At 51.4% G+C, this 22006-nt stretch overlaps 1 pseudogene; it reads right to left on the bottom strand.

Annotated features, from left to right (window-relative positions):
* The window catches only part of LOC142471326 (uncharacterized), a 75494-nt pseudogene extending 53904 nt beyond the window's left edge, over nucleotides 1–21590 (bottom strand).
* Between the last annotated feature and the right edge of the window lie 416 nt (nucleotides 21591–22006).

Below are 22006 nucleotides of genomic sequence, written 5' to 3' on the forward strand. Positions count from 1 at the left end.
GATTATACTATTGTATTTTAAATCCCCTAATGATCTTGACCGGACACCAAACAGTTAAACACTACCTAGAATCCACATTGATCTTAGGCCTTAACAGACCTGCTTAATAGCATAATAGTGTTGAATCAGTGGTTCCTGGAGTATGCCAGCCGTGTGTGTAGTGTAACACAAATGTATCCAGGCTTGTAGTGTTTAGTAGCAGCTGTCACATTGTTACGTATTCACTTAGATACAGTTTGCTGTTAGTAAAAGAATCTCATTGTACCATACTGTAGCAAGCCTAATGTCGTATCAACACAGGCCATGAGATTATTAAAGTCACACATAAATCATCATGTGTCAGCAGCTACCCACATAGCAAGTTTGCCTAAATCAGAAAACATGCACCTAAACAAGCCACGCTAAACATCTAATCTATCTATATATTTCTCAAAGGGTAGTATGCGTGTCTGGTTGTCCTGTCCCTAGCGGCAATCACATTGGACCTCTGGCCTGTCACTCCGCCTCAGGCCAATGAGATGGCTCCCTTGGCCCGCCCGCCCCCGCACACCTCTCATTGGCCTGAGGCGTAGTGATGGGCCAAAGGTCACACACACACACACACTCACAGAGACATACACACACTCACAGAGAGACACACACACTTACTCACACACACACTCACAGAGACACACACAGACACACACACACACACTCCTAGAGACACACACACTCACAGAGACACACACACACACACTCACAGAGACACACACAGACGCACACACACTCACACACACTCACAGAGACACACACTCACTCACACACACACACACACACTCACAGAGACACACACTCACACACACGCCCCCCCTCCCCCTCCCAGCCGCTACAGTCAGCGGAGGAGCGGAGCGAGCGCCCGGGACACAGCGGGGGAGCGGAGCGAGCGCCCGGGACACAGCGGGGGAGCGGCCACAACATGCTGCCTCCCGCCTCACATCCACGTGGGAGCGGCCGGACGGGTGAGGGAGTGAGGGAGCGGCCGGACGGGTGAGTGAGGGAGCGGCCAGACGGGTGAGTGAGTGAGGGAGTGGCCGGATGGGTGAGTGAGGGAGCGGCCGGACGGGTGAGGGAGCGGCCCACAACAGGCGGGACGTTTCGGGGGGGGGACAGACGACCGGCAGACACTGGGGGAAGGGGGAGCAAGCGGCCACATGATATATTGTCACTTACCTCCCCCCCTCACCTCCCGCACCCCCCTACTTACCTTCCTCCCCCCCCACTTCCCTTCCAACCCCCCCTTCACCTCCCCCCCCCCACTTCCCTTCCTCCCCCCCACTTCCCTTCCTCCCCCCCCACTTCACTTCCTCCACCCCCACTTCACTTCCCCCCCTCCTCCCCTCCCCTTCCCCTACCCCTTTACCTCCCATCACCCCCCCCCTTCACCTCCCGTCACCCCCCCTTCAGCTCCCGTCACCCCCCCTCTCTTTACTTCCTGTCACCCCCCTCCCTTCACTTCCCATCACCCCCCCTCCCTTCACTTCACGTCACCCCCCCTCCCATCACCTACCGTCACCCCCCCTCCCATCACCTCCCGTCACCCCCCCTTCACCTCCCATCACCCCCCCCTTCACCTCCTCTCACCCCCCCTTCACCTCCCGTCACCCCCCCTTCACTTCCATCACCCCCCCTTCACTTCTCATCACCCCCCCTTCACCTCCCATCACTCCCCTCCCTTCACCTCCCATCACCCCCCCTCCCTTCACCTCCCGCACTCCCCCCTTCACCTCCCTTCACCCCCCTTCACCTCCCATCACCCCCCTTCACCTCCCGTCACCCCCTTCACCTCCCATCACCCCCCCTTCACCTCCACTTCCCCTCCCCCCCCTCTACTTCCCCTCCCCATTCACCTCCCGTCACCCCCCTTCACCTCCCGTCACCCCCCCTACCTTCACCTCCCGCACTCCCCCCTTCACCTCCCCCCTCCACTTCCCCTCCCCCTCCCCTCTACTTCCCCTCCCCATTCACTTCCCGTCACCCCCCCTTCACCTCCCGACACCCCCCCTTCACCTCCCGTCACCCCACCTTGACCTTCCGTCACCCCCCCTTCACCTCCCGTCAACCCCCCCTTCACCTCCCGTCACACCCCCTTCACCTCCTGTCACCCCCCCTTCACCTACCGTCACCCCCCTTCACCTCCCGTTACCCCCCCTTCACCTCCCGTCACCCCCCTTCACCCCCCGTCACCCTCTTCACCTCCCTTCACCTCCCGTCACCCCCCTTCACCTCCCTTCACCTCCCGTCACCCCCTCTTCACCTCCTGTCACCCCCCCTCCCTTCACCTCCCGTCACCCGCCCTTCACCTCCCGTCACCCCCCTTCACCTCCCATCACCCCCCTTCACCTCCCGTCACCCCTTCACCTCCCATTATCCCCTTCACATCCTGTCAGCCCCCTTCACCTCCTGTCACCCCCTCCCCCCCTTCACCTCCCGTCACCCCCCCTCCCTTCACCCCCCCCTCCCTTCACCTCCCCTAACCCCCCCCACCCCCTTCACCCCCCCCTCACCCCCCCCCTCCACCCCCCCTCCACCCCCCCTTCACCTTCCATTCACTCCCCCCTTCCCACCACCACCTCCCCCTTCCCCTCCTCCCCCTCCTCCCCCTTCCCCTCCCCCTCCTCCCCCTTCCCCTCCTCCACCTCCCCCTCCTCCACCTCCCCCATTCCCCTCCTCCACCTCCCCCCTTCCCCTCCTCCACCTCCCCCCTTCCCCTCCTCCACCTCCCCCCTTCCCACCTCCCCTCCTCCACCTCCCCCCTTCCCACCTCCCCTCCTCCACCTCCCCCCTTCCCACCTCCCCCTCTCCCCCCCTCCTCCCCCTACCTCCCCCCTCTCCCCCTCCTCCCCCCTTCCCTCCTCTCCCCCTCCTCCCCTCCCCCCTTGCCCTCCTCCCCCTCCCCCCTTCCCCTCCTCCCCCCCACCTCCCCCCTTTCCACCTCCCCCCACCTCCCCCCACCACCCCCCCTCACCACCCATCCGCTTCCCCTCACCACCCCCCATCACCTCCCCTCTGCCTTCCCTCACCCCCCCTTCACCTCCCCTCCTTCAACGCCTTTCGGCCGCCCTCCCGCCTCTGCCTTTCGCCCACCCGCCCTTCTGCCTTTCACCCGCCCACTGCTCACACCCCTGTGCCACACAGCTGCCGCATGCACTCAACAGACACCCACCACACTCGACACACACCCGCCGCCTCTCACCCACCCCACACACTCGACACACACCTGCCGCCTCCTGCCCCTACGCAACAACATCACTGACCAGCTGTCACCCACACTCGCCACACACCCGCCGCCTCACACCCTAGCAGGACCCCCACCCACAGCCAGCACTCACTACCCACGCACCACCCGTACTGATCACCCACCCGCCACCTCACACACGCTCACACCCTAGCAGGACACACGCCTCACATTTTTACATCACTTATGTCACCAAAATATACATTGTCCTGTGGTGTGTTTACAATAAACCATTTTTATACAACATCGTATTACATTTTCTTCCATCTTTCTTTTCAACATTATTATCCAACCTTTCCAACAAATACTCAACCTATTGTTCCACCATTTATAAATAATACTACCTATTACGGATTTACATCCCTTCCTTGAGAACATAGCTACACATAAATTTGAATTTTAAATCATTTCTCTGCACATAGGGGAAATATGGGCCCGGACCTCCTTTCTTCACACATGTCCTACACACCTGTGCTGGTACCTTCAAGGTTTTCCATCTCCTGAGCTTCCAGGTGACTCTTCACACTCGGATTCCAGGTGACTCTTCACACTCGGATCCTCTGTTTGCTCAGCCCGTGGTACAATCTCATCTTTTTTTCAACTTAAATGTTTATTGGAATTACAAGTGCAAACATTTTTTCACAGCCCATTGTATCATTTCCAGTTACAAAAACACACACTTTTGTTCATCACTAACACTCGTCAACAAACGACATCACAAACAAGACGAGACAAACCAGACAAGGGTACCAGGGTGGAGAGGGAGGGGGATGAGGGGGGGGAGGGGCGAAGGGAGAGAGGAGGAGGCTTCAAGCTTCTTTGTTCATTGCTGTCTTTGTGCCGCCTTGGCCAGTGCTGACTGGGATTGTTTTCTGGGGCGGGACCTGCCTTTGTGTCCTCATTCCTAGTCTTAACCCGTGGGGCTGTCTGCTACCAGTACGTCGCTACGTCACGTCGCATATCCGACCTTCAAAGGAGAACGCATCTAATTTTATTAATGGAAAATCGTGGCGGCATCCACCCCTGGGATGTCTAACTGGGCCAACCATGGTGCCCAGACTTTTAGGTAGTTTGTGCCGGAGTCATTAACCAATATTGTTAATTGTTCCATCTTGCAGATGTGCCAAATCCTGTTTCTGATCTTAGGGATAATAGGGATTTCTTGTTGCTTCCATAATGCTGCGATCTCGCATCTTGTGGCTGTTGCAAAATGCGCAATCAATTTATGCGCTGCATTTGACAAGCCCCGGATCCGCCTGCCCAAAAGGAACACCCACGGGTCCAGGGGTATCTCCAAACCGAGAATCCGCTGAATCCAGTCTCTAATCTGTTCCCAAATAGGGGCCACCCTCGTGCAAGACCACAGCATGTGTCGTAGATCTGCCACCTCCCCACATTGTTTAGGGCAAAGTGGGGAGTAGCCTCTCACAAATTTAGCTAAGCGGGTTGGGGTGTAATACCACCGCATAAGGACTTTATATGCGTTCTCCTTTAATGTGGTGCAGATTGAACTGTTTGCAGCTGCCTGAATAATTCTGTCCCACTCTTAGTCTTCTAGTGTCTCCCCTAAGTCCTCTTCCCAGTGTCTAATGTAGCACAGTCTGTTCTCGTTGGGCGTCATCGGGCAGATCACTTCCCTGTACATTCTAGAAGTAAGTCCCCTTGTGTCCGTACCTCTAGAACACAGCTGCTCAAAATTAGTTCGTGCCGGTCTGATTGGCGTTTTATTATAAAAAATCTCTGATCTGGAGGTATCTAAAGAATTCGCTGTTTGGGATAGCTTTAGTTGATTTAATTTGTTCAAAGTTTTGTATGGTCGTTCTACCCTCCAGATCTTTAAGACGGGTTGAGTCCAATTTAAGAGGTTTTTGCTATTCAGACCCGGAGCGAAGTCTGAATTGCCCACAATTGGCGTCATCAATGACTCTTTAGTAGTCAACTGACAACTAAATTTAGTGGCCTCCCAAACTCTTAGTGAATTGACCATGGTCTGTAGCGGCATTTCCATCTTGCGTACCCCTCTTTTAGGTAGCCAGATTAAGTTTTGGAGTTCAATCGGTGCACAACAGTTCCTCTCCAACTCTACCCATCTCCGTAAGCTTGGGTCTGTGTGCCATTGGAGAATCTGCCCTAATTGGGCTGCTTTGTAATAAGCCTGCAAGCAAGGCACCGCTAAACCTCCTCTTATGGTGGGACGCTTTAAAATACCCTTAGCAATTCTTGGGTTTTTCTTATTCCAAATAAATTTCATTATTTGTGACTGGAGGGAGAGGATGTCAGTCTGTACCAAAGGGATGGGGAGACTCTGGAAAAGATATAACATCTTTGGGAGGAGGTTCATTTTCACGCTATGTATCCTCCCAATCCATGAAATGCTCCCCCTCATCCAGGTCCTGAGATCCTCCCCCAGTGTCTTAATTACCCTGGGAAAGTTTGCTTTATATAATGTTTTGTAGTCCCTCGTGAGATAAACCCCTAAATATTTGATAGCGGATGTTTGCCAATTGAAATTAAAATTGAGGTCAATCAGCTTTTCTACTTCTTTTGGTACGTTGATACGGGCTTCGGATTTAGACTGATTGATCTTAAACCCCGAGATTTGGATAAATTTACCCAGGATGTTGAATACGTGTGGGAGAGACGTGAGGGGTTTGGCTAATGTAAGAATGACGTTGTCAGCGTATAGAGCGGCTTTGTATATCTGGTCTCCAACTGGTATTCCAGAAATATCTGGGTTATTTCTAATGTGTGCCGCTAAGGGCTCTATGCACAATGCGAACAGCAGTGGCGACAGCGGGCACCCCTGCCTTGTTACGCTTTTGATTTCGAATTGTTCTGAGGAGAAACCCTGGTGTCTCACTCTTGCTGTTGGGTTCTTGTATAGCGCTAGGATGGTCTGCAGGAGGTGTCCCCCAAAGCTAAACGCTCTCAATGTTTCTGCTAGGTAGGGCCAATCTATCCTATCGAAGGCTTTCTCTGCGTCCAGACTTAACACCATGGAATGTATGTTTTTCTTTTGGGCCAGATCAATCAGGTCAATAATTCTCCTGGTGTTATCTGCCGCTTGCCTACCTCCGATAAACCCCACCTGATCCGTATGTATTAACCCAGGAAGGACTCTACCCACCCTGTTGGCTATAAGTTTGGAGTATATTTTAATGTCTGAATTAATCAGTGAAATGGGCCGGTAGCTCTTACAGTCTGCCGGGTCCTTTCCGGGTTTGTGGATCACAGAGATTGAGGCTTGTAGCATTTGTGCTGGGAAGGAGGCCCCTGCTAGAATTCCGTTGAATAACTTTAACATGTGGGGGGCTAGTATCTTAATATACTTCTTGTAATATAAGTTTGAGAAGCCATCCGACCCTGGGGCTTTGGCAGGTTTTAGTGCCTTGATGACCCCAGAAAGCTCCTCCATCGTGAAGTCCGATTGCCTCCCTGTCACTTCTCTCCAAGATTGGTAGATTCGCCTCTTTTAGGAAGGTCTTTAACGACTCTCTTGTTCTCGGATTGTGGGTCACCTTATCTCCATTGTATAATTTTTCATAATACTTTTTGAACTCTTCTACAATTTTCCCAGGAATGGAGGTAAGGTCGCCTTCGTGGTTTCGAATTGCGTGAATGTGATAATTTGGAAGCTTATTTTTTTAGCTTATTGGCAAGTAGTGTGTCAGGCTTGTTTGCTTTTTCATAAAATTTCCGCTGAGACCAGGCCCTATCCTTCTCAGCCTGGGCGGAGAGGAGGAGATTAAGTCTAGTTTTGGTGTCTAATACTTGTTTCAACGTATAAGCATATAAGCGTATACAGCATAAGGAATCAATTGGTGGTTAGTGGACAAAAGTCTCTTGTCTCCGCGTCCGGATAGAGAGTTTCCACAGCACCTCTGGTTCCTCTCTGATTGCCGCACACTGTAATCGGTGAAGAGCTACGCGTTTTGCCCTGAACAGGGCTTCCTCAGGCTCGTAGAAAGTCACTAACCACCAATTGATTCCTTATGCTGTCAGTTTTCTTCCCCTAGAAGCAACAGCTGCTTCTTGGTTTTTAATCTTTTAAGCCCTTCACTATTTTTTATCTGTTTTCTATCTGTTTTTTATCTATTTGTTTAAGTACCTGTCATTACTTTATGCCAGTTTTTTCAATAAAGACATCACCATCCATAGTGTTAAGTGTCCCATAGTCCTTCCACGATTGGATTTAGCCCTTAGGGGTTCTTAAACACAGGATTTGGAGTACCAAAGATACCTCTACGAGTGTGTGCTCACACTGGCCCGTGTGATTATTTTGAAATATTATTTTATTTACCCCCTACCATTGTTAAACATTGGACCCCCGGTCTGTGTTTGTTTACTTACCTGAAGACCTGTTATCTATACAGGTGCTTAAAAGATACGGATATAGGAGATCACTCACATTAGGCCGTGTGAGTGGAACATTATCAGATAGTGCTTCATTCCCTTCCCCTGTACCGCAGCGAATCTGTGTATACATGTGTCTAATTGCCTTTTCATTTATGTTTACATCTATATGAGAGGCGAACTACTGTGAAGAATCCATCCATCCAACGACAAACATCCAGGACGCAGCGAGAAGAAAAGAAGAAAGAAGAAATAAGGATTAGAAAGAAAGAAGAACCATCACCTAGAAGAAAGATACGAATGTAAAAGAAACCTTGATGGGATACAACTTACACAAGGCCGTGTAAGTTATTTATTTATTAATTTTATTTTGTGTACCTGGACACATTTACCCATATTACTTTTAATACTGATGCACGACATAATTTCCTTGAGAACATACCTACACATAAATTTGAATTGTAATCATTTCTCTGCACATAGGGGAAATATGGGCCCTGATCTCCTTTCTTCACACATGTTCTACTCACCTGTGCTGGTACCTTCAAGGCTTTCCATCTCCTGAGCTTCCAGGTGACTCTTCACACTCGGATCCTCTATTTGCTCAGCAGTGCAGCTGGAACACAGGGACATTGGGGGAAGTTACAGGACAGAATAATAATTATTACAGTGATGAGAACAATGCGGAGATAACTATATTAATAAGCCAGGTCTCTTCTGTGCAGGATTAAATCAGCATGTGAATGTCAGCCTGTGTCTGGTGTAAAGAGTCATTGTTATTACATTTATATACAATCTTCCTACATAAATAAACTGTCTCCTGTCACTATTTCTGGTTTGTCTTATGTTTGTGCTTCTTCCTACATATTGCAGTGGGTGCAGCTCAGCACCTGGAGGTGGGGGGGGGGGGGGGGGGGGGATGAGAGGCTGGGGAGAGGACTAGCAGGGGGTTAGAGAGATAGGGTGCTGTGAGCAGGGGGTTAGAGAGAGGGGGGGAAGGACAGGGGGTTAGAGAGAGGGGGGTGGCAGCAGGGGGTTAGACAGAAGGGGGAGGGTGGTACTGTAGGAGCAGGGGGTTAGAGAGAGGGCAGGAGCAGGGGGGTGGGAGCAGGGGGTTATAGAGGGGGTAGGAGCAGGGGGTTAGAGAGAGGGGGGTAGGAGCAGGGGGTTAGAGAGAGGGGGGTAGGAGCAGGGGGTTAGAGAGGGGGGGTAGGAGCAGGGTTTTAGAGAGGGGGTAGGAGCAGGGGGTTAGAGAGGAGGTAGGAGCAGGGGGTTAGAGAGGGGGGGTAGGAGCAGGGGGTTAGAGAGAGGGAGTAGGAACAGGGGGTTAGAGAAAGGGGGTAGGAACAGGGGGTTAGAGAGAGGGTGTAAGAGGAGGGGGTTAGAGAGAGGGTGTAGGAGGAGGGGGTTAGAGAGAGGGGGTAGGAGCAGGGGGTTAGAGAGGGGGGTAGGAGCAGGGGGTTAGAGAGAGGGGGGTAGGAGCAGGGGGTTAGAGAGAGGGTGCTGGGAGCAGGGGGTTAGAGAGAGGGTGCTGGGAGCAGGGGGTTAGAGAGAGGGTGCTGGGAGCAGGGGTTAGAGAGAGGGGGGGAAGGACAGGGGGTTAGAGGGAGAGGGTGGCAGCAGGGGGTTAGACAGAAGGGGGAGGGCTGTTGGAGCAGGGGGTTAGAGAGAGGGCAGGAGCAGGGGGGTGGGAGCAGGGGGTTAGAGAGGGGGGGGTTGGAGCAGAGGGTTAGAGAGAGGGGGTAGGAGCAGGGGGTTAGAGAGAGGGGGGTAGGAGCAGGGGGTTAGAGAGAGGGGGGTAGGAGCAGGGGGTTAGAGAGGGGGGGTAGGAGCAGGGTTTTAGAGAGAGGGGGTAGGAGCAGGGGGTTAGAGATGGGGGGTAGGAGCAGGGGGTTATAGAGGGGGGGTAGGAGCAGGGGGTTAGAGAGGGGGTAGGAACAGGTTAGAGAGAGGGTAGGCCCAGGGGGTTAGAGAGAGGGGGGTAGGAGCAGGGGGGTTAGAGGGAGGGTATGAGCATGGGGATTAGAGGGAGGGTAGGAGCAGGGGGGTTAGAGTGAGGGTAGGAGCAGGGGGGTTGGAGGGAGGGTTAGAGAGAGGCTAGGAGCAGGGTGTGGGAGCAGGGAGTTAGAGAGAGGGTTAGAGAGAGGGTAGCAGCAGGGGGTGGGAGCAGGGGGTTAGAGAGAGGGTGGGAGCAGGGGGTTAGAGAGAGAGTTGGAGTAGGGGGTTAGACAGTGGGTGAGAGCAGAGGGTCAGACAGTGGGTGGGAGCAGAGGGTTAGAGAGAAGGTAGGAGCAGGGGGGTTAGAGAGAGGGTAGGAGCAGGGGGTGGGAGCAGGGGTTAGAGAGAAGGTGGGAGCAGGGGGTTAGAGAGAGGGTAGGAGCAGGGGTGGGAGCAGGGGTTAGAAAGAGAGATAGAAGCAGGGGGTGGGAGCAGGGGGTTAGAGAGAGGGTAGGAGCAGGGGGGTTAGAGAGAGGGTAGGAGCAGGGGGTTAGAGAGAGGGTAGGATCAGGGGGGTTAGAGAGAGGGTAGGAGCAGGGGGGTTAGAGAGAGGGTAGGAGCAGGGGGGTTAGAGAGAGGGTAGGAGCAGGGGGTTAGAGAGAGGGTGGGAGCAGGGGGTTAGAGAGAGGGTTGGAGCAGGGGGTTAGAGAGAGGGTAGGAGCAGGGGGTGGGAGCAGGGGTTAGAGAGAAGGTGGGAGCAGGGGGTTAGAGAGAGGGTAGGAGCAGGGGGTGGGAGCAGGGGGTTAGAAAGAGAGATAGGAGCAGGGGGTGGGAGCAGGGGGTTAGAGACAGGGTAGGAGCAGGGGGGTTAGAGAGAGGGTAGGAGCAAGGGGGTTAGAGAGAGGGTAGGAACAGGGGGGTTCGAGAGAGGGTAGGAGCAGGGGGTTAGAGGGAGGGTAGGAGCAGGGGGTTAGAGGGAGGGTAGGAGCAGGGGGGTTAGAGAGAGGATAGGAGCAGGATGTTAGAGAGAGGTGGGGTAGGAGCAGGGGGTTAGAGAGAGGGTAGGATCAGGGGGTTAAAAGCAGGGTTGGAGCAGGGGGGTTAGAGGGAGGGTAGGAGCAGGGTGGTGGGAGCAGGTGGTTAGAGAGAGGGTGGGAGCAGGTGGTTAGAGAGAGGGTAGGAGCAGGGGGTAGGAGCAGGGAGGTTAGAGAGGGGGTAGGAGCAGGGGGGTGGGAGCAGGGGGTTAGAGAGAGGGTGGGAGCAGGGGGTGGGAGCAGGAGGTTAGAGAGAGGGTAGGAGCAGGGGGTTAGAGAAAGGGTGGGAGCAGGGAGTTAGAGGGAGGGGTATGAGCAGGGGAGTGGAAGCAGGGGATTAGAGAGGGGGGTAGGAGCAGGGGTTTAGAGGGAGGGTAGGAGCAGGGGGATGGGAGTAGGGGCTTAGAGGGAGGGTGGGAGCAGGGGGTTAGAAGCAGGGGGTTAGAGAGAGGGTGGGTGTGGATTACCTATCAGAGAGCTTTCGTTTGAAGCTTTCTCCTGTGTGCACCTGAATAAACTCATTTGATAAATGAATATTTGTTGTAATATTTTTTTACAGCTTCTACAATAGTTCTGCAGGAAGATATTGTTTCTGGAAGGAAGGAAGGAAGGAAGGATAAGCCCTTCTTGGTGTAACCCCTTAGTGACTGTAATGGGGATTGTGGGAAGGAAATGGCCTTAACGGCTGCACCAGACAATATACAATAAGGCCCTAAGTTACTGACCCACACGGAACAAAATCGTTCAAACCGGACTCTGCCAAAGCCCCTAAAACAGCTCAGTAAATTCCCATTTCCCTGGAAGATGTCTGCATAGCCGCCATTGTGTGGGGGACACTCTCCTTGCGCGTGATAACTGGCTCCCGCGGGGAGAGGCGTATACGTGGGGGACCTCGGGGAGCATCGTCACAGTCCCCAAACCCCCCCCCCCAAATATTACCAGGGGCCACAGTACTCAAATCCCAGAAAATCAGTAACAGAGAGTGTCCTATTCAGGGAAGAATCCGTCCCAAATACTGAGCTCTGGTATCTGGGAATATTTGTTTATTTGGGGACTGTCACTATCACACGGGCAATCCTTTTTGGAGGGGGGGCATTCATCCCCCCCTTTTGTTCCTCCCTTCCCTCCTTTTTTCCTTATCCCATTTGCCTCATTTTCCTTGCGCGTGATAACTGACTCCCGTGGGGAGAGGCATGGGGGACCTGGGGGTGCAAGCCGGCCATCTACTGAGGCTGGACACCTCCCTGTGGAGGCCTCAGTGCAGGTCTCTGCTGCTGGAGAGGCTGGATGGCTCCCTGCGGAGGCCTCGGGGGGAGGAGCCCCGGTCTCCTGCCCCCTCCTCTCTGCTGCTGGAGAGGCCGGGTGGCTCCCTGCGGAGGCATCAGGTGGAGAAGCCCCGGTCTCCTGCCCCCTCCTCTCTGTTGCTGAGGCCGGGCGGTTGGTCAGCAGGGAAACGGCAGGGAGAGACCCGGAGAAGCGGCACTGCGTTCGGGTGTGCGCCTCTATCTGACAGAGACAGCGGACACAGAAGCACTTCCTGGGACTCAGGCGCAGTGGCGCAGCTAGACATTCGTGGGCCCCGGGCAAGAAAAATGTCAGGGCCCCCCCCTTAATATCAACACTGACTGCAATTTTTACTCCCTGCCCCATCCTCCTACTCATCATCTCTCTCCATCTTCATCTCTCCCCCATCTTCATCTCTCCCCCATCCTCATTTCCTCCTCATCCCTCCTCCATCATCAGCTCTCTCCCCCTCATCATCAGCTCTCTCCCCCTCCTCATCATCATTAGATCTCCCCCTCCTTAGGGTGACAATGTTTTCAAAAGTAAAAAACCGGGACCCCCTTTTTTTTGTTGCTTTTCTCCCTCTCCCCCATCCTCACTCTCTCCGTCCCCCATCCTCACTCTCTCCGTTCCCCATCCTAGCTCTCTCCGTCCCCCATCCTAGCTCCCTCCCTCCCCCATCCAGCTCTCTCCCTCCCCATCCTCGCGCTCTTCCTCCCCCCATCCTCACGCTCTACGTCCCCCTCATCCTCACGCTCTTCCCACCCATCTATATGCTCTCCCTCCCCCCATCCTCACGCTCTCCCTCCCCCATCATCTATCCTCCCTCTTTTTTTTTTTTTTAAACAAATTGTGTAACGCTCGGCGTATAAGCGAGGATAATAACGTCCTTTAGAGGGAATTCCCTTAAGGTATCAATGTATGAGGCAATCTCTTAAACTACCAATCAACTGGTGGTAACCCACTTAACTGTTGTAAGGTATACCCACAAAATTGTGTCCAGACACATATATATGAGATATAGTGTGATAAAAGGTAAGAGATACTTTACAAGGACTCACATGAAGTGCAGCATCCTTGGGGGGTAACCCACATCCTCCACGTCCTCAGGTACAGGTGTGCTGGGGTCTCTGAGAAACAGGGAGAAACACCTGATGCTGGAAACGCGTAGGTGGGGGCTTGTGTCCCTGTGTATGCTGCTTGTTTCCATGCGGATAATAAATTAGCTTCATTTTATATGGGAATCCTTTTGCTTTGTTTGATCATCTCCTGTTCACCTTTTTGGGGAGAAGCTTGGTCTTGTTTGGCTGCTTTTATCCTCCCTCTCTGCCCAATCCTCTCCCCCCATCCACTCTCTTCCCTCGTCCCTTCCTCTCTCTGTTCCCTCTCCCCCCATCCTCTCCCCTCCATCCTCTCTTCCCTCTCCCCCCATCCTCTCTCCTCCCTCCCCCCTTCCATCCCACCATCCTCTCTTCCCTATCCCCCCATCCACTCTCTTCCCTCTCCCCCATCCTCTCTTCCCTATCCCCCCATCCACTCTCTTCCCTCCCCCCATCCTCTCTTCCCTATCCCCCATCCACTCTCTTCCCTCTCCCCCATCCATTCTCTTCCCTCGTCCCTTCCTCTCTCTCTTCCCTCTCCCCCCCATCCTCTCCCCCCTATCCTCTCTTCCCTCTCCCCATATCCTCTCAACTCCCTCCCCCCATCCTCTCTCCTCCCTCCCCCCTTCCATCCCACCATCCTCTCTTCCCTATCCCCCCATCCACTCTCTTCCCTCTCCCCCCATCCTCTCTTTTCCCTATCCCCCCATCCACTCTCTTCCCTCTCCCCATCCTCCTCTCAGCTCCCTCCCCCATCCATCCTCTCCCCTCCCTCTCTATTCCCTCCCATCCTCTCTCCTCCTTCCTTCCCATCCCCGAATCCTGTCTTCCATCCTCCCATCCTCTTCCCTCCCCCATCCTCTCTCTTCTCTCCCACCCTTATCCTCTCTATTTCCTCCCCCATCCCTTATATATACACGCACATTCAAACACTACACAATATACACACATACCAAACATGCACCATTAGTGTATCACACACACACACACACAAACACACATACACTATACAAATACACATTTATATTCAACATATACAAAACCCCCACTAAATATACAACATATACATGCACCTAATGCATGAAACACACATATGCATTACACACACACACACACACACACACACACACACACACACACACACACACACACACACACACACACACACACACACACACACACACACACACACACACACACACACACACACACACACACACACACACACACACACACACGAGATGTAGAGAGGAACAGCTATGGAGAGCTCTGCAGCGCCACCTGCTGCCCGGAAGTGGTTAAGCAGCCAGACAGCCCTGCTCTCCCCCTCCCTCCTACTGGCTACTGCTGTTCTGTGATCCACTCTGCCCTCTGCAGGGTCGGCTGCTGCTTCCTCCTGTGATCTCCTCCTACCCGCCCAATCCTGTCTCTATCTGAGGAGGAACACACACAGAAAAGAAGTGCATGGAGGGACACTATCAGTAACATGTCACTTTATGTAACAAACATACACGTAACCGCACTTACATGAACACGCGTCCGATCCTCCGAGTAGGACTCGGCTGTTTCACTTGAACCTCGGTTCCGGCCTATATCTCATCGGCGCAATGGGGAAGGAGAGAGAGGGGGGTGGACACAGGGCCCAGAGAGCATCCTATTTCCTGGCAGGGAACCCGCAGATCAGCTGTAGAAGCCGGTCACGGCGTTCTCGCTTGGGGGGGGGGGGGGGCGTTGGCATCAGACGTCCATCGTCAGGGCGTCTTACATCATTGAACTCCAACTCAATACCCCAACGCGTTTCACGTCGATAACGCTTCATCATGAGGTGAGTCATTGTCTCCCGGAGAGAAGGGTTACCAGATCAGTGATGGAACTCTGCTAAAGGCTACTGCTGTTTGCGGGCGGCTGCACCAGGAAGCAGCACCAGCCGGCACCTATCAGCCATCCTGATCAGGGGCAGAGAGGTGGTGAGACTGCCACAGCTCCAAACTGTGTGTTATTGTTATTGCCCTTAAAGGACGGACACCGTGTAAATGTGCATTCTGGAGGGGTGTTTCTATGTATATACGTCTCAGTCCAGCTATTTGCACACTAGTATTTCCTTCTTTCTTCTGAGTTCATCCCATAACATCCCACATCACTGGATGTTGCCTCCGCCTGTGTTGGAGATACACACCACATTGAACCACTGCGTGTGACGTGCTTATTTATGCTCACCTATATCATGGGAAGGTTTTTACATTTTTGAGATTTGTATCATTTCATTAACCCCAACAATACTGTTTTGCGGTCATAGACTGGAGGTAAGGGGCTGGTGGCCCGCGCGCCGCCGACCGCAGCGAGTCCTTAGCTTAACAAGGGAACAGGATTAACAGCAGGAAAGCAAGCAGGTGCTGGAGGAACCGGACACTGAGACAGGAAGGGGAGGGTTATATAGGGCACTGAGACAGGAAGGGGAGGGTTATATAGGGCACTGAGACAGGAAGGGGAGGGTTATATAGGGCAGGCTGAGACAGGAAGGGGAGGGTTATATAGGGCAGGCTGAGACAGGAAGGGGAGGGTTATATAGGGCACTGAGCCAGGAAGGGGAGGGTTATATAGGGCAGGCTGAGACAGGAAGGGGAGGGTTATATAGGGCAGGCTGAGACAGGAAGGGGAGGGTTATATAGGGCACTGAGCCAGGAAGGGGAGGGTTATATAGGGCAGGCTGAGACAGGAAGGGGAGGGTTATATAGGGCACTGAGACAGGAAGGGGAGGGTTATATAGGGTACTGAGACAGGAAGGGGAGGGTTATATAGGGTACTGAGACAGGAAGGGGAGGGTTATATAGGGTACTGAGACAGGAAGGGGAGGGTTATATAGGGCAGGCTGAGACAGGAAGGGGAGGGTTATATAGGGCAGGCTGAGACAGGAAGGGGAGGGTTATATAGGGCAGGCTGAGAGATAGGAAGGGGAGGGTTATATAGGGCAGGCTGAGACAGGAAGGGGAGGGTTATATAGGGCAGGCTGAGATAGGAAGGGGGGGTTTATATAGGGCAGGCACTGAGACAGGAAGGGGAGGGTTAAATAGGGTAGGCTGAGAGACAGAAAGGGGAGGGTTATATAGGGCAGGCTGAGAGACAGGAAGGGGAGGGTTATATAGGGCAGGCTGAGACAGGGTGGGGAGGGTTATATAGGGCAGGCTGAGAGACAGGAAGGGGAGGGTTATATAGCGCAGGTTGAGACAGGAAGGGGAAGGTTATATAGGGCACTGAGACAGGAAGGGGAGGGTTATATAGGGCAGGCACTGACAGGAAGGGGAGGGTTATATAGGGCAGGCACAGACAGGAAGGGTATGGTTATATAGGGCACTGAAACAGGAAGGGGAGGGTTATATAGGGCACTGAGAAAGGAAGGGGAGGGTTATACAGGGCAGGCTGAGACAGGAAGGGGGGGTTATATAGGGCAGGCTGAGAGATAGGAAGGGGAGGGTTATATAGGGTAGGCTGAGACAGGAAGTGGGGGGTTATATAGGGCAGGCACTGAGACAGGAAGGGGAGGATTATATAGGGCAGGCTGAGAGACAGGAAGGGGAGGATTATATAGGGCAGGCTGAGACAGGAAGGGGAGGGTTATATAGGGCACTGAGGCAGGAAGGGGAGGGTTATATAGGCAGGCGGAGAGACAGGAAGGGGAGGGTTATATAGGGCCGGCTGAGACAGGAAGGGGGGTTTATATAGGGCAGGCTATATAGGGCTGGCTGAGAGACAGGAAGGGGAGGGTTTATTTAGGGCAGACTGAGACAGGAAGGGGATGGTTATATAGGGCACTGAAACAGGAAGGGGAGGGTTATATAGGGCACTGAGAAAGGAAGGGGAGGGTTATACAGGGCAGGCTGAGAGACAGGAAGGGGGGGTTATATAGGGCAGGCTGAGAGATAGGAAGGGGAGGGTTATATAGGGTAGGCTGAGACAGGAAGTGGGGGGTTATATAGGGCAGGCACTGAGACAGGAAGGGGAGGATTATATAGGGCAGGCTGAGAGACAGGAAGGGGAGGATTATATAGGGCAGGCTGAGACAGGAAGGGGAGGGTTATATAGGGCACTGAGGCAGGAAGGGGAGGGTTATATAGGCAGGCGGAGAGACAGGAAGGGGAGGGTTATATAGGGCCGGCTGAGACAGGAAGGGGGGTTTATATAGGGCAGGCTATATAGGGCTGGCTGAGAGACAGGAAGGGGAGGGTTTATTTAGGGCAGACTGAGACAGGAAGGGGATGGTTATATAGGGCACTGAAACAGGAAGGGGAGGGTTATATAGGGCACTGAGAAAGGAAGGGGGGGGTTATACAGGGCAGGCTGAGAGACAGGAAGGGGGGTTATATAGGGCAGGCTGAGAGATAGGAAGGGGAGGGTTATATAGGGTAGGCTGAGACAGGAAGTGGGGGGTTATATAGGGCAGGCACTGAGACAGGAAGGGGAGGATTATATAGGGCAGGCTGAGAGACAGGAAGGGGAGGGTTATATAGGGCAGGCTGAGACAGGAAGGGGAGGGTTATATAGGGCACTGAGGCAGGAAGGGTTATATAGGCAGGCGGAGAGACAGGAAGGGGAGGGTTATATAGGGCCGGCTGAGACAGGAAGGGGGGTTTATATAGGGCAGGCTATATAGGGCTGGCTGAGAGACAGGAAGGGGAGGGTTTATTTAGGGCAGACTGAGACAGGAAGGGGAGGGTTATATAGGGCACTGAGACAGGAAGGGGAGGGTTATATAGGGCAGGCTGAGACAGGAAGGGGAGGGTTATATAGGGCAGGCTGACAGACAGGAAGCGGAGGGTTATATAGGGCACTGAGACAGGAAGGGGAGGGTTATATAGGGCAGGCTGAGACAGGAAGGGGGGGTTTATATAGGGCAGGCACTGAGACGGGGAGGGTTATATAGGGTAGGCACTGAGACAGGAATCGGACTGTTATATAGAGCAGGTTGAGACAGGAAGGTGCGGTTTATATAGGGCAGGCACTGAGACAGGAAGGGGAGGGTTATATAGGGCACTGAGACAGGAAGGGGAGGGTTATATAGGGCACTGAGAAAGGAAGGGGAGGGTTATATAGGGCAGGCACTGACAGGAAGGGAAGGGTTATATAGGGCAGCCTGAGAGACAGGAAGGGGAGGATTATATAGGGCAGGCTGAGAGACAGGAAGGGGAGGGTTATATAGGGCAGGCTGAGACAGGAAGGGGAGGGTTATATAGGGCACGGAGACAGGAATGGGAGGGTTATATAGGGCACTGAGGCAGGAAGGGGAGGGTTATATAGGGCAGGCACTGACAGGAAGGGGAGGGTTTTATAGGGCACTGAGACAGGAAGGGGAGGGTTATATAGGGCAGGCTGAGAGACAGGAAGGGGAGGGTTATATAGGGCAGGCTGAGACAGGAAGGGGAGGGTTTTATAGGGCAGGCTGACAGGAAGGGTTATATAGGGCAGGCAGAGACAGGAAGGGGAGGGTTATATAGGTCAGGCTGAGATAGGAAGGGGAGGGTTATATAGGGCAGGCTGAGATAGGAAGGGGAGGGTTATATAGGGCAGGCTGAGATAGGAAGGGGGGGTTATATAGGGCACTGAGTTAGGAAGGGGAGGGTTATATAGGGCAGGCTGAGATAGGAAGGGCGGGGTTATATAGGGTAGGCACTGAGACAGGAAGGGGGGGTTATATAGGGCACTGAGACAGGAAGGGGAGGGTTATATAGGGCACTGAGACAGGAAGGGGAGGGTTATATAGGGCAGGCACTGACAGGAAGGGGAGTGTTATATAGGGCAGGCTGAGACAGGAAGGGGAGGGTTATATAGGGCCGGCTGAGACAGGAAGGGGGGTTTATATAGGGCAGGCACTGAGACAGGAAGGGGGGGTTATATAGGGCAGCCTGAGAGACAGGAAGGGGAGGGTTATATAGGGCAGGCTGAGAGACAGGAAGGGGAGGGTTATATAGGGCAGCCTGAGAGACAGGAAGGGGAGGGTTATATAGGGCAGGCTGAGAGACAGGAGACTGATGCAGGGTATCAGGTTCCAGAGTGAGAAGAACCGAAGAACTGGATCTCATAAAGGACAGGATTCAGCAGCACTCCGGGTGGTTGTGCATGGGTACTGCGGACCAGGGCGTTATAAAGAACCTGACAACACCTATTTTCGAACTCAAACTTATGGAAATAAACTAGAGACGTCCATTATAAACGATTTATAGAAAAATGATCCTATAAGGAATTTCCAATTACTGGTACTTTTTTTTCCTTCAAAACAAAATAATAAAAATTCCACTCTTTCCTTACATTTTTCTAAATTAAATAATAAAAAGCAAATTATTCCCCACATGAAAATTTCTCGCTTTCCGTCTCACAGTCGCGACCTCTCCCTTGGTCCAGGAGGAACACCCACGATCTAGTGTGCTGTGCTGGAATGGAAACATGGACTGTGCGGAAGGAGTAATTGATTTGGACACGCAAGGCATTTGTGACGTACCCCGGAACGTTCCAGTATGTATCACAAGTTTACATACGTCAATGACATCTTATCTTATTGTTATGAGTCATTGTCACATATTGTTATTCAACAGAAACAATATGCTGGGGGGGTTAAAATTTTCTAGGAAAAGTGTCAACAGAAAGTCCTTGATACTAAAATAAGGTGTAAGCGGTTCCTTATACAATAACAAGTTGTATACAATAACAAGTTTTAGCTCTATAAGCAGTTCTCTAAAACAATAACAAGTTGTTTACGATTTTAGGCTGTTAAGGCAAAAGTCATTATGGTCATGCTTGCAGACATAATGCGTAGCACACAAAATGGAGACCTACCCCTTGTATATTCATTAACACCACAATTACAAGAAATGCATTCTTTTCATAATAGTTTAGAAATGTATTATGTTTTTAGAACATTTTTTTCCCAAAAATAAAATCAATAATTTTCAGAGTGCTATATTACAAAGTAAACTTGTGTGAGCAAAACATTGACGACATTTAGAGCAAACATCGTTTTTCTCCTGTGTGACTTCCCTGATGTCTAACAAGAGAAGAGTTCTGGGTAAAACATTTCCCACATTCAGAACATACAAAGGGTCTTTCTCCTGTGTGTATTCTCTGATGTATAACAAGATCAGAGTTACATGTGAAACATTTCTCACATTCAGAACATACAAATGGTTTTTCTCCTGTGTGATTTTTCTGATGTGTAACAAGATGAGAGTTCAGGGTAAAACATTTTCCACATTCAGAACATACAAATGGTCTTTCTCCTATGTGACTTCTCTGATGTGCAACAAGATTCGAGTTATCTGCAAAACATTTCCCACATTCAGAACATACAAATGGTCTTTCTCCTGTGTGACTTCTCTGATGTGTAACGAGATTAGCGTTCAGAGTAAAACATTTCCCACATTCAGAACATACAAATGGTCTTTCACCTGTGTGAATTTTCTGATGTGTAACGAGATTAGAGTTCTGGGTAAAACATTTCCCACATTCAGAACATACAAAGGGTTTTTCTCCTGTGTGTATTCTCTGATGTGTTAGAAGAGTAGAGTTCTGGGTAAAACATTTCCCACATTCAGAACATACAAAGGGTTTTTCTCCTGTGTGTATTCTCTGATGTGTTAGAAGAGTAGAGTTCTGGGTAAAACATTTCCCACATTCAGAACATACAAATGGTCTGTTTCCTGTGTGACTTCTCCGATGTGTAACAAGATGAGAGTTCAGGGTAAAACATTTCCCACATTCAGAACATACAAAGGGTCTTTCTCCTGTGTGACTTCTCTGATGTGTAACAAGATTAGAGTTCTGGGTAAAACATTTCCCACATTCAGAACATACAAAGGGTTTTTCTTCTGTGTGAATTTTCTGATGTGTAACAAGATGAGAGTTCAGGGTAAAACATTTCCCACATTCAGAACATACAAAGGGTCTTTCTCCTGTGTGACTTCTCTGATGTGTAACAAGATTAGAGTTCTGGGTAAAACATTTCCCACATTCAGAACATACAAAGGGTTTTTCTTCTGTGTGAATTTTCTGATGTGTAACAAGATGAGAGTTCAGGGTAAAACATTTCCCACATTCAGAACATACAAAGGGTCTTTCTCCTGTGTGACTTCTATGATGTGTAACAAGAGCAGAGCTCTGGGTAAAACATTTCCCACATTCAGAACATGCAAAGGGTCTTTCTCCTGTGTGACTTCTCTGATGTGCAACAAGATTAAAGTTACGTGAAACATTTCCCACATTCAGAACATACAAATGGTTTTTCTTTTACGGACAAGCTCTTGTGAACGTTCCCTGCATACACGTTTCCTTTGTTACACATTGTAATAGGAGTAGATGCATATTCTGTTCCTGTATGTTCTCTGATGTTATAAATGTGGGAGTCTGGGAGATTTCCTTCTTCCTGTGTAGCTGATTCCTTAACCATAATGCTCACAGTTTCTCTCAGACGCTGGTTTGGTATATCCTGACTAATGTGATTTGCTCCGGGATACATTTGGGTAACACTGGTATCTTCCATTACACAATCTGGTGAACAGAGCAAAACAGAGCAAAATTTGATATCCTTCAGGGGAATTCCTGCTCACGAATCCATCAGCTGGGGAAAAACATTTGAGTAAAGAAATTCATTAACATCGGACACAAAAAATGATTTTCAAACATCAGATTTAGTTTAAGAATGTAAAGAGACAGGATACACATGTAAGATGTGTAACAAATCGGGTATTCAGTAAACGTTTCTAATTAGAAGTGCAGAAAAGCATTCAAACTTGCAATAAACTTAATTTGTGAGGATATTGCCTCCCAGCGAGAGATATAGAGTGTGTGTGTACACACACACACACACACACACACACACACACACACACACACATTACCGTTCCAAGGTCTGGTAAAGCAAGAGACAGCACTCAATTGTAGAAACCTTCACAAAGTGTATTGGTGAAATTAGTGGTACATCAAGAAACCCAATGTTTCGGTCCTCCAAAATGGGACCTATATATAGTAAGCTCTGCGGG

Source organism: Ascaphus truei, chromosome 20 (assembly GCF_040206685.1).
Source record: "Ascaphus truei isolate aAscTru1 chromosome 20, aAscTru1.hap1, whole genome shotgun sequence".
Lineage (NCBI taxonomy): Eukaryota > Metazoa > Chordata > Amphibia > Anura > Ascaphidae > Ascaphus > Ascaphus truei.